At 37.2% G+C, this 12,708-nt stretch overlaps 1 long non-coding RNA gene across 1 annotated transcript in view; it reads left to right on the top strand.

The window, feature by feature from the left end:
- The first annotated feature begins 382 nt into the window (after positions 1-382).
- LOC150096264 (uncharacterized) overlaps positions 383-12,708 on the top strand; it is a 51,396-nt gene continuing 39,070 nt past the window's right edge. The window contains exon 1 of the long non-coding RNA XR_016549925.1: positions 383-458. This is a non-coding gene — a long non-coding RNA (uncharacterized LOC150096264). The remainder of the gene's footprint in view (positions 459-12,708) is intronic.

Genomic DNA, 12,708 nt, shown 5'->3' with positions numbered 1-12,708 from the left:
TTAATAATGATTATATTTCTATAAAAAATAAGTCACTTGGAAGTAGAAAGTTTTCTTCACTTGGTTCCAAAGTAAATTATATTCTTGTTTAATCCTTTACCCAAGTGTAAGCAAACAGAGTTAGCATGTGAAGTATCTTCACAACTAGGCCACTTGTATATAGAGGCTGAAGTCTAAGATTCTACATGCCCAAAGTTGTTTCCTTACATTTGGGTAAAAGATTAAACAAGAATATAATTTCTTGGTAAGTATAAGTCACGTGGTATCTGGTTGTTTGATTGGCTATATATCTATCATTGATCAATCAGTAAAAGCTCAGCAGAACTGACCGTTTTTAAAATCAGTTTTCAAGACATACTTCAGAATCTCTTTCTTTTTTTCAGGAGAAATTTTTCAGAGGATAGAGAAAGGGACAAGAACAAGAGGCTATCTCTGGAAGTTCAGCAAAAGAGCAAGAAGTAGGTTTTTTATTAATGAGTGCCTTGTCCAAGAGAAAGTTGTAAGAGTGCAGATATAAATTAATTTAAAGAAGGTACAATAGACTTTGACTGAAATTAACATAGTCTTAATTTTGCATGGCCTGTGTTCTACAGAATTGATTCATTTTGATACTATAATTATATACACTGATGCCATGTCCTTAGAAGATGTATCATCAGTGTTGGCAAAATGAGTTAGGTAATTAAACTTTTATAACTATTCCACATAATGTTCGTGCAGTTCATGAAGAAAAGTGAAATATGTTAAATGGCTAAAGCAAGTTTAGTTTTGGAGATGCAATCCACTGATTCACCAAATTTAGGGTTTTCATTAAAATTTTAACATTTTTAATTGATCCATTTAAACAAAATAAAACTATCACCATAGTATATATGCCAGAAACAATTCTAGTTTGTCATTTTAATAACAAATGGTAATACTGTACAAGAATACTTTGTGAAATAACCTTTTTTTTTTTTTTTTTATGACTGCAATTATTTCCCATTTCTTAAGCTTAAGAAAAGTAAAATAAACAGACGGCTTATCTATCAGCATTCTGGATGTCAATAGGCAAACCACTTGTTAGACGGTAAGAGTGGCTGTTGAACTGGTGTCAGAAAATAGTATGTTATCACAATTTTTCTTAGCCTCTTTTAAAGTATTCTTGCATAAATTTTACATGGAATGCTCAGCAAGAAAATTTATAATTCTCACATTCAGTTTTTTTATTATTATTGTTTTTCCGGGCAACTCCAAGGAGTCGACAGACTTATCGAGGGAGGCCCTAACATCATGTTAAGAACAACTATTCGACATTGACACAGTATCTATCATACTTTGCCTTGAACTCATTCACGGTCGTAGCACCCACAACAGACTCTGGAAGCTTATTCCACTCATTCACCACTCTCCAAGTAAAAAACCTAGCTCTAACACCCTTGTCAACCACGCTCTTGCCCAGCTTCCATGCATGGCCCCTAGTCCTCCCACCACCAGTCATATTTTCAAAAATATCTTCTGGATCAATCTTATAGAAACCCTTCAGTAATTTGAATGTCTCAATCATATCACCCCCTTCCTTTGCCTATCGTCCAATCTCTGCAACCCACAAATCTTCAACCTATTCTCATAAGGTTCATTCCACAGACCTTCTTATCATCTTGGTCACTCATCTCTGGATCCTCTCCACTTCCTCCCCATCTCGAAGAAACCCTGGTGCCCATAACTGGGCCCAGTAGTCCAGATCCTTCCCTTTTCATCTCGTAGATGTTTCTACGAGAGCTTTACCTCCACTCATCTGGAATTTGACTTTCTGACCATGCCTTCTGAATTATGCAGTGTAGCCACTATAAAACGTTTTTTCTTATATCTCCATGTTTGAGCATTTCTAGTTGAATATCATCAACTCCATCTGCCTTTCCACATTTTTGGTTTATGATGACTTATTTTTTATATCTTAGTATTGATATGTACTCCTGATTTCATCCCTCATACTGTTTTGTTACTGCTTGTTTGATTTTACAGTCTTGCAAAATAATTATGCAAGAGGACATCCAGAATATCTTCAGTTTTATATCACCTTTATTGTCTCATTCTTTCTTTACAGTATTCTTTCCTTCATTCCTAAGCTTTTCAATAACTTCCAGAAATTCGCATCCTGATATTTACCTTCTGTATCTTACTGATCTTCCCATGAACTTTTGTTTAGTTACTTTTGCACATAGCTTAGCATCTATATGTTTTTCCCCGTATTCTCTCAGAGCACATGCTGTGATGGACAAGGAAGGAATTCAAGGTTGAGCCATAGCTTCCATCTGAGTGTGAAGTTATTAAGCTGAATAAATCACATCTGATTTCTGTGCTGCACAGGTAGTAAACCCAAATTGGAGACAGAGGACTTGAACATACAATGATGAACATTTGTTGAGAAGTTAATATTATAAATTGTAGATTAAGAGTTGCCCAGTCCTGAAATTATTATTATTTGTCACCTCCAGGGAGTCCAAAGACTCATCGAGGGAGAGTGTGCCAACAGCATCGAACGATTGGTCCCCTTCCAACTACTAACTGCGCTCAAACTTACTTAACTGAGCCATTAGTAGCAGAGGCTCTACCAATCGATCAGGTGCAAACCTTGTTTGCTTACACTTGGATAAAGGATTAAACCAAGAATATAATAATTTCTTGGCATCTTTAATTTATAGTATAACCAAGTGGAAAAACTTCCAACATAACTTAATATTAGGACTGCAGAATGTTATGGCAGTAGCAAAAATACCATACACAGAATTTAATATTTATTTGTACATAAATTTAAGAAGGGTAGTGAGATGATACGATGCATGAACCATCGTAATAAAAACCAAGATCTGATGTTAAATCAACTCTGGGCAGCAATACATAATTAATCTATGGATTGATGAATTAGACTATGCAACCAAGTATGCTATATCCAACAGTGACCATGCTCATGATATCTCATTCCAGCATTTACATTGTCATTTCTGTTGAATGAATTAAGAGTTTTATTTAGAAATCTCCTTATCATCATCATCATCATCAAATTCCTGCCATGTACCCTCAAGGGGTGTACAGGATATGACAGTACTACATGAAAAAATTACATCATTACTAACTTCCTATCTACAATTTTCCTCCAAATCAGTCTGTTACTTGTCAAGACTCCAACATTATCAGATCTTATATTTCTATCATCTAAGGCACTTTGTACCATATCAATCCACCTATATCTTGGTCTTCCTCTGGGTCGTTTTCCTGCCAACCTGGCAGAGAACACTTGTTTTGCTAATCTTTCCTCTCCCATTCTATTTAAGTGACCATACCATCTGAGATTAGCTCTGCTAATGCATTCCTGGATGCTGACAATGTCAAGTTCTTTTCTAATATCCTCATTTTTAATATGATATTGCCATTGATGCCATCTGTTCACGCCTCTAATCTTTCTCAGGACTCTCATATCTGCGGTCTCTAGTCTTTGGTCAAGTGTTTTACTTCTGACCCAGCTCTCAGATCCATAAGTTAAAATTGGTTTGAACACAGTCTTGTATACAGCTAATTTAGTGTTCCGACTAATTTCTTTCTTATTCCATATGAATTTATTCAATTGACTTCCCACGATACCAGCTTTGCTGATTCTGTTGTCTATTTCTATATTTAGTTTACCATCTTCAGTAAAAATTGTGCCTAGGTAGCTGAAATGGTTTACTTGTTCCACTCCATTCACAACACAGTTGACATTTTCAATGATTCTGCCTATTTTCATTATCTTTGTCTTTTTATTGCTGACCTTCATACCATATCTATTACAACAGCTATTCAATTTAGTCAGAGAATCTTGCAGACTTGTAGCGGATTTATTTAGAAGTATAACATCATCCGCATAAAGCAAAGAGCTGACATTAACATCTCCAATTTTGATATCAGGTTTAATACCACATTCCTTCATAATGTGATCCATATAGATAATGAATAACAGAGGGGATAATGTACATCCTTGTCTCACACCAGATTTAACATTAAACCATCTTCCTGTACTTCCTTCAATTCTAACTGCTGACTCACAACTCAAATAAAGACTAAGTATTGCTTGATATAATGCCCCATTGACACCATATAACTGCAGCGTATTGAATAGCTTCTCTCTTGGCACCTTGTCATATGCCTTTTCCAAATCGACAAAACTTAAATACAGATCTTTGTTATATTCCCATGCTTTCTCGACTATTTGTCGTAAAGTGAAGATCTGATCCTGACAGCCTCTATTTGGCCTGAATCCAGCTTGTTCTTCACCAAGCTTTTCTTCCACAATTCTTCTCAACCGTTTCTCAAGTATACTTGCATAGATCTTGCCAGGAACACTCAGTAGGGAAATACCTCTGTAATTCTCACATTCAGTTTTATTTCCCTTTTTATATATGGGTACTATGAGAGCTCTACTCCAATCATCGGGAATTTGTCCCTCTGTCCAGGCTTTCTGAACTATGCAGTGCAGCCACTGTAAGACTCTTATACCACCATACTTCAGCATTTCTGGTCGAATATCATCTACTCCTGCTGCCTTTCCACATTTCAAGCCTTTGATGGCTTTTTCTACTTCAAGTATGGATATGTATTCCTCACTGCATGCCTGGTCAGTGTTTTTTATCACTGTGCTGTCATCACTGCTTGTTTCATTTAGCAGTTTTTCAAAGTAATTACTCCATACTTCAAGGATATCTTTTTCTCCTGTTTTCATTACACCTTTATCATCTCTAATTCCTTTTACGGCACTCTTTCCTCCATTCCTAAGCTTCTTCAACAACCTCCAGAATATTTTGCCACCTTCTTGATATTTATTTTCTATATTCTTGCCAAAGTCCTCCCATGACTTTTGTTTAGCTAGTTTTACACACTGTTTAGCTTTCTTACATTTGTCTCTGTATTCTGTAAGAGTAAAAGCTGACTTATTTGCCAGGAACTTTTGATATGCTTTCTTCTTTTCCTTCACTGCCTCTTTAACTTCCTGTGTCCACCAGGGAGTTCTGATTTTTCTATCCTTGCACACAACCTCACCACATGCCTCTCTGGCAGAATCAATCAATGTTTCCTTCAGAGTTTGCCACTGAATCTCCAAGGTTTGATTCCTGTTCTCAAACTCTTTCATTTTCTTTTCAATAATATTTCTGTATTTTAGTCTACAGTTCACATCTGAGAGCTGCTCAACTTTTATTCGCTTTAAAACTTTCTTACATGTTATTCTTTTCAATATGAAATTCAATTTTATCCTGCTCAAGACTAAATAGTGATCACTTCCAATTTCAAATCCTCTGTACACTCTGGTGTCCTGCACCAGGGAGAAAACATCACTATCAACAATAACATAGTCAATGAGACTTTTCTTATTCCTAGCCTCTTCTCTCCATGTGAATTTGTGCACATTTTTATGTTGGAACATGGTGTTAGTAATAACCAGTCCATGTCCTGAGCAGAAATCCAACAGATATTTGCCATTATTATTAGCTTTGCTCTTTTCTCCAAATTTTCCCAAAATATTTTTGTATGTCTCACAATCATTTCCTACTCTACTATTTAGATCCCCAACAAGGATCAACTTTTCCTTTTTCATCGTGTCAGTTGCTTTTTCTAAAGCCTCAAAAAATTCCTCCACTTCTACCTTAGTAGAACCTTCTGTGGGACCATAGGCACAAATATGTCTCATTGTCCAGTTCCCCATTCTCATATTTGCCCACATTACTCTACTTGAGACTGACTGCCATTCAAGAAGATTAGCCTCGTATTTTGTGTTGAATACTATGGCTACTCCTTCTTTTCCTTGATTGTCATTGCCTGAATATAACATTTTGTATTTATTGCTCAGAAAGATCTCACCAGTTTTGGTCTTTTTTGTTTCAGTCACCCCTATTATGTCGATCTGGTACTTATCTAATTCCTCAGCTAGCTCCATTTCTTTGCCATTCAGGCTTCTTACGTTGATAGTACCGATCTTTAACTCTGGTGATGTTGAGTTGGGGTTTGTTTTCAGATTTGTTCCAGTAGCTGACTTTTCGCTGTTCGCCCTGGTTCCCTGGCGAAAACAACAGGGGCCTTGTTTAACCGGGCGACGCCCCAGCCGGCATGAAATTTTGTCATGTTGTACCATCATTTTTTATTTTGGTTTAACCAATATGAATACAATTTGGTCGGCTAAATCCCAAATTGCCAGCCCATCCTCGTTCATTCAGTATCAAAGTAGATACCCAACAGGGTGCACCACGAGAAGGTGAGGATTGGACATTAGGTCAGAAGCCCTGGTCGGTTCTCCGCATTCCTTTAAAGGCTATGTGGAGGTCTCCTCTCAGTTATACAGCTTTGACCCTTAAGCACCCCCCAGGGTGGACTAAGAGTTAGATAATCAGATTCCCTTCTCTAGAAGCCAAATAGCTACTTCACGCCTCCAATGACTATGAGCTCCAAATGAAGGCTGTAGTTAATGATTGCAATAATACCTAAAAAAAGTGATATTTTATGCTAGTTTTTGGTACTGATATACTGGTAATTTTATTAGTAGAATATCAGTATTTTGGCTTTCTAGTCTTAGTTTCTAGAATTAAAAGTCGATTTTTCAATTTGGATATACCCATAAACACAGACTGTTTAAATATACACGTTGCCTGTGTATCACAGTTGAAGTATTTTGGCACTATTTGCTAACTACAAGTGCAGCTATACAGTTTATGATGAAATCACTTACTGAACAAAAAATGCTGCATTAAAATTTCAAGCAGGACAAAAACTAACTGATTTAAAAAGTATTTCTTTATACTATCATAATCACTGAGAGGCCAAAGAAAATTGGAATCACTGAAATAACTATTGGAAGAATTACTTATGCTTTAGTTCAAAGACTTTCTGAAATAGCAGAATATCAAGAATGCAGTATTGAAGCTGAACTCCAGCTCTTCATTTTTATATATGCATGTGATCAAACTAAAGAAGACAAAGATGAACTAAAAATAATGAGCGTGTATTTTCTTGATCACAGAACTAATATAAATAACTATTTGGGAACATTGATCAAGTGTAAACAGATAAGTATTTTAATACTGACTAGTTTCACCAAACTTAAGCTCTTGGCATCGCCAGGGTACAAGCACACTGAGGTTTAAACATATCACAAAATAGATCTTAACTGTAAATTCTAAAAATTATAGTTACAAACTAAAATAGCATTGAATGTGAATAATACACGTATCGCATGTACATGATTTACTAGTTGTTGCTAAGGAACGTTCTATAGCTAGCAGCATTAAAGTTCATTTCTTGTGTATTCAGAGATCTAATTAAGGTTTTCCATATCTCTGAAAGTATTAAACCTTGGTTCCTGTTAAGGTTATCTGTAGTGCGTGCAACTGTGGCTGCTTCTTTAAACATTCGAGAGTGGTAGTCTTCTTCTATGTAAGGGGTACAACTTTTGTCCCACTCAATGATATGGTTTGTTGTGGAGAAATGTGATGACAGGCCTGATATGTCTTGTCTGTTATTTTTAGCATAACCAATGTGTTCCTTCTGCCTAATCTTGAGGCTTCTCGAAGTCTGGCCGATGTAACTTGAACCACATGAGCATGGGATATTATAGACTCCAGCATACTTATAGAAAGGATGGGTATCTTTTGGAGATCGTAGTAGTTTACGAATTGTTTCTATAGGTTTGAATGTACTCTTATTTTGTGTGGTTTGAGGAGATTAGCGAGCTTGTTAGAGATACTGCTCACATACAGAATGGCGATTGTTGTAATATATTGAGTGCCTTCTTGTTCTCTTTGTGGTGGCTCAGAGAAAAGGATTTTGTTGACAAGTCTTCATGGATAGCCATTCAAGACGAGGTTATTAGATATTAATGTTAATTCATCTTGGAGGTCCTTTTCATCTGTTGTAATGTGGAAGCTCTTTTCTTTAGCATGTGTACTATGCTGAGTTTGTGAGAAATGTGGTGTGAGGCGTTAAAATGTAGATAACGTCCTGTATTCGTAGGCTTCCTGTAGACTGATAGGTTCAAAAGGCCATTAACTTGCTTCTTAATTAAGATGTCCAAGAATGGTAGTTGTTTGTCTTTTTCAAGTTCTAGAGAAAATTTAATAGAATGGTGAAAGGAGTTGATTTTATTGAGAAAATCAATTACGTCATCTTTGTTGTGGTTCCATACAATGAAGATATCATCTACATATCTCCACCAAATTATTGGTTTAGGATTTATTTGAGATAGAATTTTATTTTCGAGATCCTCCATAAATAGGTCAGTCAATTGTTGGTAAATAGTTTTCATCCAAGAAAAATAGTTTGAATTTAGGCAATGATTGTACAGTGAGGTTATATCTTGTGGGAATAAATGTTTTCAATGCAACTAAAACAATTTCAGTCCCTACATAAAAACAAAGAGTTGTTAAAAAAAATCTCAAAATTATCAAACAAAAAGATGATTATTTGAAGAGGAGAAAATTACAGAATTGGAAATATTCAGAATTGGCATATCAATGCTTCTTCCTCCAACAAATGTTTTTTGAAATGAGCTTTCTCTGCTATGGGTGGGTGACGTTTGCACAAAAATTCACTCATGACTCAGTCGTGAAATCATTAATGCACTTTGTTTAAAAAAAAAAGTGATCTCAGAATAAAACAAAGGTATGAAATAAAATAGTTTTTTTTTTACCATAGTCTGTTTTTAATAGATATATATTTTTTTTTCACCTATATATATATATATATATATATATATATATTAATGAACATGTTAATTTCTGTCAGAATAAAAATTTACATGTTTATGTATTTTTTATCCAAAATATTTTATTTCAGCTTGATTTTGTTATGCAAAATATTGGTACACAGTGCTATGCCACCCTATGAAAGACCGATATTGGTTCAAGTCTAGTAATCAACTAGAGGAACTCTTTTTCTAGGCCTTTCTTAGGTTTGTTCCCAAGTTAGTCGACCTTTGGCACAGAAAAATAGTCCCCCCCCCTTCAGAAAATCAGATAATCTGCTCTGGCAATAGCCAAGTAGAGCAGTATGCAGGGGACACTGTCAACTGGTAAGGCACTCCGTTACCTCAGCTGAATGTCCTTACTCATTTGAGTTTCCCTTCTCTAGAAGCCAAATAGCTACTTCATGCCTCCAATGCACTTTGGAGCATTGGAGCTCCAAATGAAGGCTGTAGTTAATGATTGCAATAATATCTAAAAAAAGTGATATTTTATGCTAATTTTTGGTAGAGCAGTATGCAGGGGACATTGTCAACTGGTAAGGCACTCCCTTACCTCAGCTGAATGTCCCTACTCATTTGAGTTTCCTGCACCAACTCTAGAATGAAAGATAACCAAGTAGAGGAGGACTCAACTTTTCCATGCCGAAGATTTTATTCTACAGGTCTCTGTTTCTTTGGAACAGTCTTCCATAAATAATTTTTCTCCAAAGAGTACAATGGGATTTCAATTCTTCTTCTTCTTCAGCTTCTCCCACTTAAGTGGGGCCACTGTTGATGATGAGTCTCCTCCACATCCTCCTGTCTTGAGCTGTCACCACATCCAAGTTCTTCATCCTCAAGCCCTCTTCTACCAGCTCCCTCCATCTCTTCTTTGGCCGCCCACGCTTCCTCCTTCCTTGCACATCCATTTGCATGACCCTTCTTCCCACATATTCGTCCTCCCTCCTCATCACATGACCAAACCATCTCAATCTTGCCTCCTGTATCTTCGCTCCTAAGTTCGTAACTTTCACTGTTTCCCTCACATAGTCATTTCTCATACGATCCTTTCTGGTCACACCACATATCCACCTAAGCATTCTCATCTCTGCTACTTCCATCCTGCTGATGTTATTTTTCCTCAGGGCCACAGTTTCTATAGCATACATCATAGCTAGCCTCACTACTGTCCTATAGATTTTGCCTTTCAGATTGATCAGCACCCTCTTATCACATAACACTCCAGTTCCTCCAACCCGCTTGTATCCGGCATCCCACTTCCTTCTCAGCTCCTCCATCTTCTTCCACTGTTGAACCTAAGTATCTAAAGTCCCTCACCTTCCTGATGACATTTCTTTCCAACTCCAGATCTGTCTCCTGGCCGCCGCCAACTGTGCAACGCATATATTCTGTCTTACTTCTGCTCAGTCTCATACCTCTCTCTTCCAGTACTTTTCTCCATCTTTCCAGTTTAGTTCCCACTTCTTCTCTTGAATCTGCACACAGCAATATGTCATCTGCATACAACATTGTCCGAGGCGCATCTTCTCTCACCTCCTCCGTCACCACCTCAATCACAATGTTTAACAGAAACGGACTTAATGCTGACCCTTGGTGCAAGCCAACTGTTACTTGAAAACTTTCTGTCTGTCCCAGACAGGTCCGAACACTTGTCTTCACATTTCTGTACATCTCCAGCACCAACCTGACATATTTCTCTGCAACCTTCTTCTCCCTCTGACACCTCCAGACTTCTTGCCTTGGCACTCTATCGTATGCTTTCTCCAGATCAATAAATGCCAGATGTAGCTCCCGTTCTTTCTCTCGAAACTTTTCCATCATCTGCCGTAACCCAAAGATAGCATCTGTTGTTGATCTACCAGGCATGAAACCAAATTGTTCCTTTGCAATCTCCACCTCCTTCCTCAATCTTCCATCAAGAACCCTTTCTAGGATTTTCATTGTGTAGGACATCAACTTTATTCTTCTGTAATTTTTACACTCTTATGCATCTCCTTTACCCTTGTAGATGGGAACAAGAGTACTCTCCCTCCATTCCTTGGGTATATTTTCCTGTTGGCAAACTTTCATGAACAGGTCCCACAGCAGGTCAATTCCCTCTTCCCCCGGAGCCTTCCATGCCTCCACTGGAACCTTGTTGGGGGCCCACCGATTTTCCATTCCTCATCCTCTTCATGGTCTCCGTCACTTCCACTCTACTGATGTTCTGCACCATCCCCTCAGAAGGCTGCCCATCTCTGTGAGTCCTTGCATTTTCCTCATTCAAAAGTCCCTCAAAGTATATTCTCCATCTGTTTCTTATGTCCACATCCCTCCATAATACTCTTCCTTCAGCGTCTTTGATCTGCCTCACATATAAGATGTCCTTTGCTGCGTTATTTCTACATTTCGCTAGTTGGTAAATTTTTCTCTGTCCTTCCTTTGTTTCTAATTGATCATACAGATCTTGATATGCCATGGCCTTCGCCTGTGCCACAACTCTCTTGGCTTCTTGCTTTCTCTCTCTGTACACCTCTCTGTCCTCTTCCACTCTTGACTCATCCCACTTCTGTTTTGCCTTCCTCTTAGCTGTCACTGCCACTTGTACATCATTATTCCACCACCAACCCTCCTTCTGCTCTCTAATCTTTCCAGATGTCTCACCAAGCACCTCGATTGCACAGCTCAGGATTACTTTTGGATTATGTTTCCACTAATCTTGTACACTTTCCAGTCCATCCGAAATCCTCTCTAACACCCTCTCCCTAAAACGATTCCTCACACTCTCTTCTTTTAAGCAAAACCACTTAATTTTCTTCCTCCCATGGCTTCGAAAAGTTCTTATCTTCGATCTTATTTTAAAGTCTGTGCACAGCAGTCGGTGTTGCTGTGCCACTTGATCTGTTGGAATTACTTTACAATTTGTCACAACCTTAAGATGTTTTCTTCTAGTCAAAATGTAGTCAATTTGTGAACTGTTGTTATCACTCCTAAGTGGTAACAACAATGGGATATCAATATGACAGTAAAAAAAAATATATATTTATCATCATCATCAAATTCTTGTCATGTACCCTCAAGGGGGTCTACAGGATATGATAGTACTACATGAAAATTTTACATCATTACTAACTTCCTATCTACAATTTTCCTCCAAATCAGTCTTCTACTTGTCAAGACTCCAACATTATCAGATCATATATTTCTATTGTCTAAGGCACTTTGTACCGTATCAATCCACCTATATCTTGGTCTTCCTCTGGGTCATTTTCCTGCCAACCTGGCAGAGAACACTTGTTTTGCTTATCTTTCCTTGCCCATTCTGTTTGACCATACCACCTGAGATTAGCTCTGCTAATGCATTCCTGGATGCTGACAATGTCAAGTTCTTTCCTAATATCCTCGTTTTTAATATGATATTGCCATTGATGCCATATCAATGGCAATATCCTAAGTTAAAACTGGTAAAGTTAAAGTAATGTCATAAGTTAAAACTGGTTTGAACACTGTCTTGTATACAGCTAATTTAGTGTTCTGACTAATTTCTCTCTTATTCCATATGAATTTATTCAGTTGACTTCCCACCATACCAGCTTTGCTGATTCTGTTGTCTATTTCCATATTTAATTTACCATCTTCACTAAAAATCATGCCTAAGTAGCTGAAATGTTTTACTTGTTCCACAGGTTCTCCGTTCATATTTTTAACGATTCTGTCTATTTTCATTGTCTTTGTCTTTTTATTGCTGACCTTCAATGCCATATTACAACAGTTATTCAATTTAGTCAGAGAATCTTGCAGACTTCTAGTGGATTTATTTAGAAGTATAACATCGTCCGCATAAAGCAAAGGGCTGACATTAACATCTCCAATTTTGATATGTTTAATACTACTTTTCTTCATAATGTGATCCATATAGATAATGAATAACAGAGGGGATAATGTACATCCTTGTCTCACACTAGATTTAACATTAAACCATCTTCCTG

The sequence above is a fragment of the Typopeltis vanoorti genome, chromosome 19, assembly GCF_054136105.1.
Source record: "Typopeltis vanoorti isolate ZY-2024b chromosome 19, IOZ_Tvanoo_1.0, whole genome shotgun sequence".
In the NCBI taxonomy this organism is placed as follows: Eukaryota; Metazoa; Arthropoda; class Arachnida; order Uropygi; family Thelyphonidae; genus Typopeltis; species Typopeltis vanoorti.
This window is presented reverse-complemented; position numbering and strand designations above follow the sequence as displayed.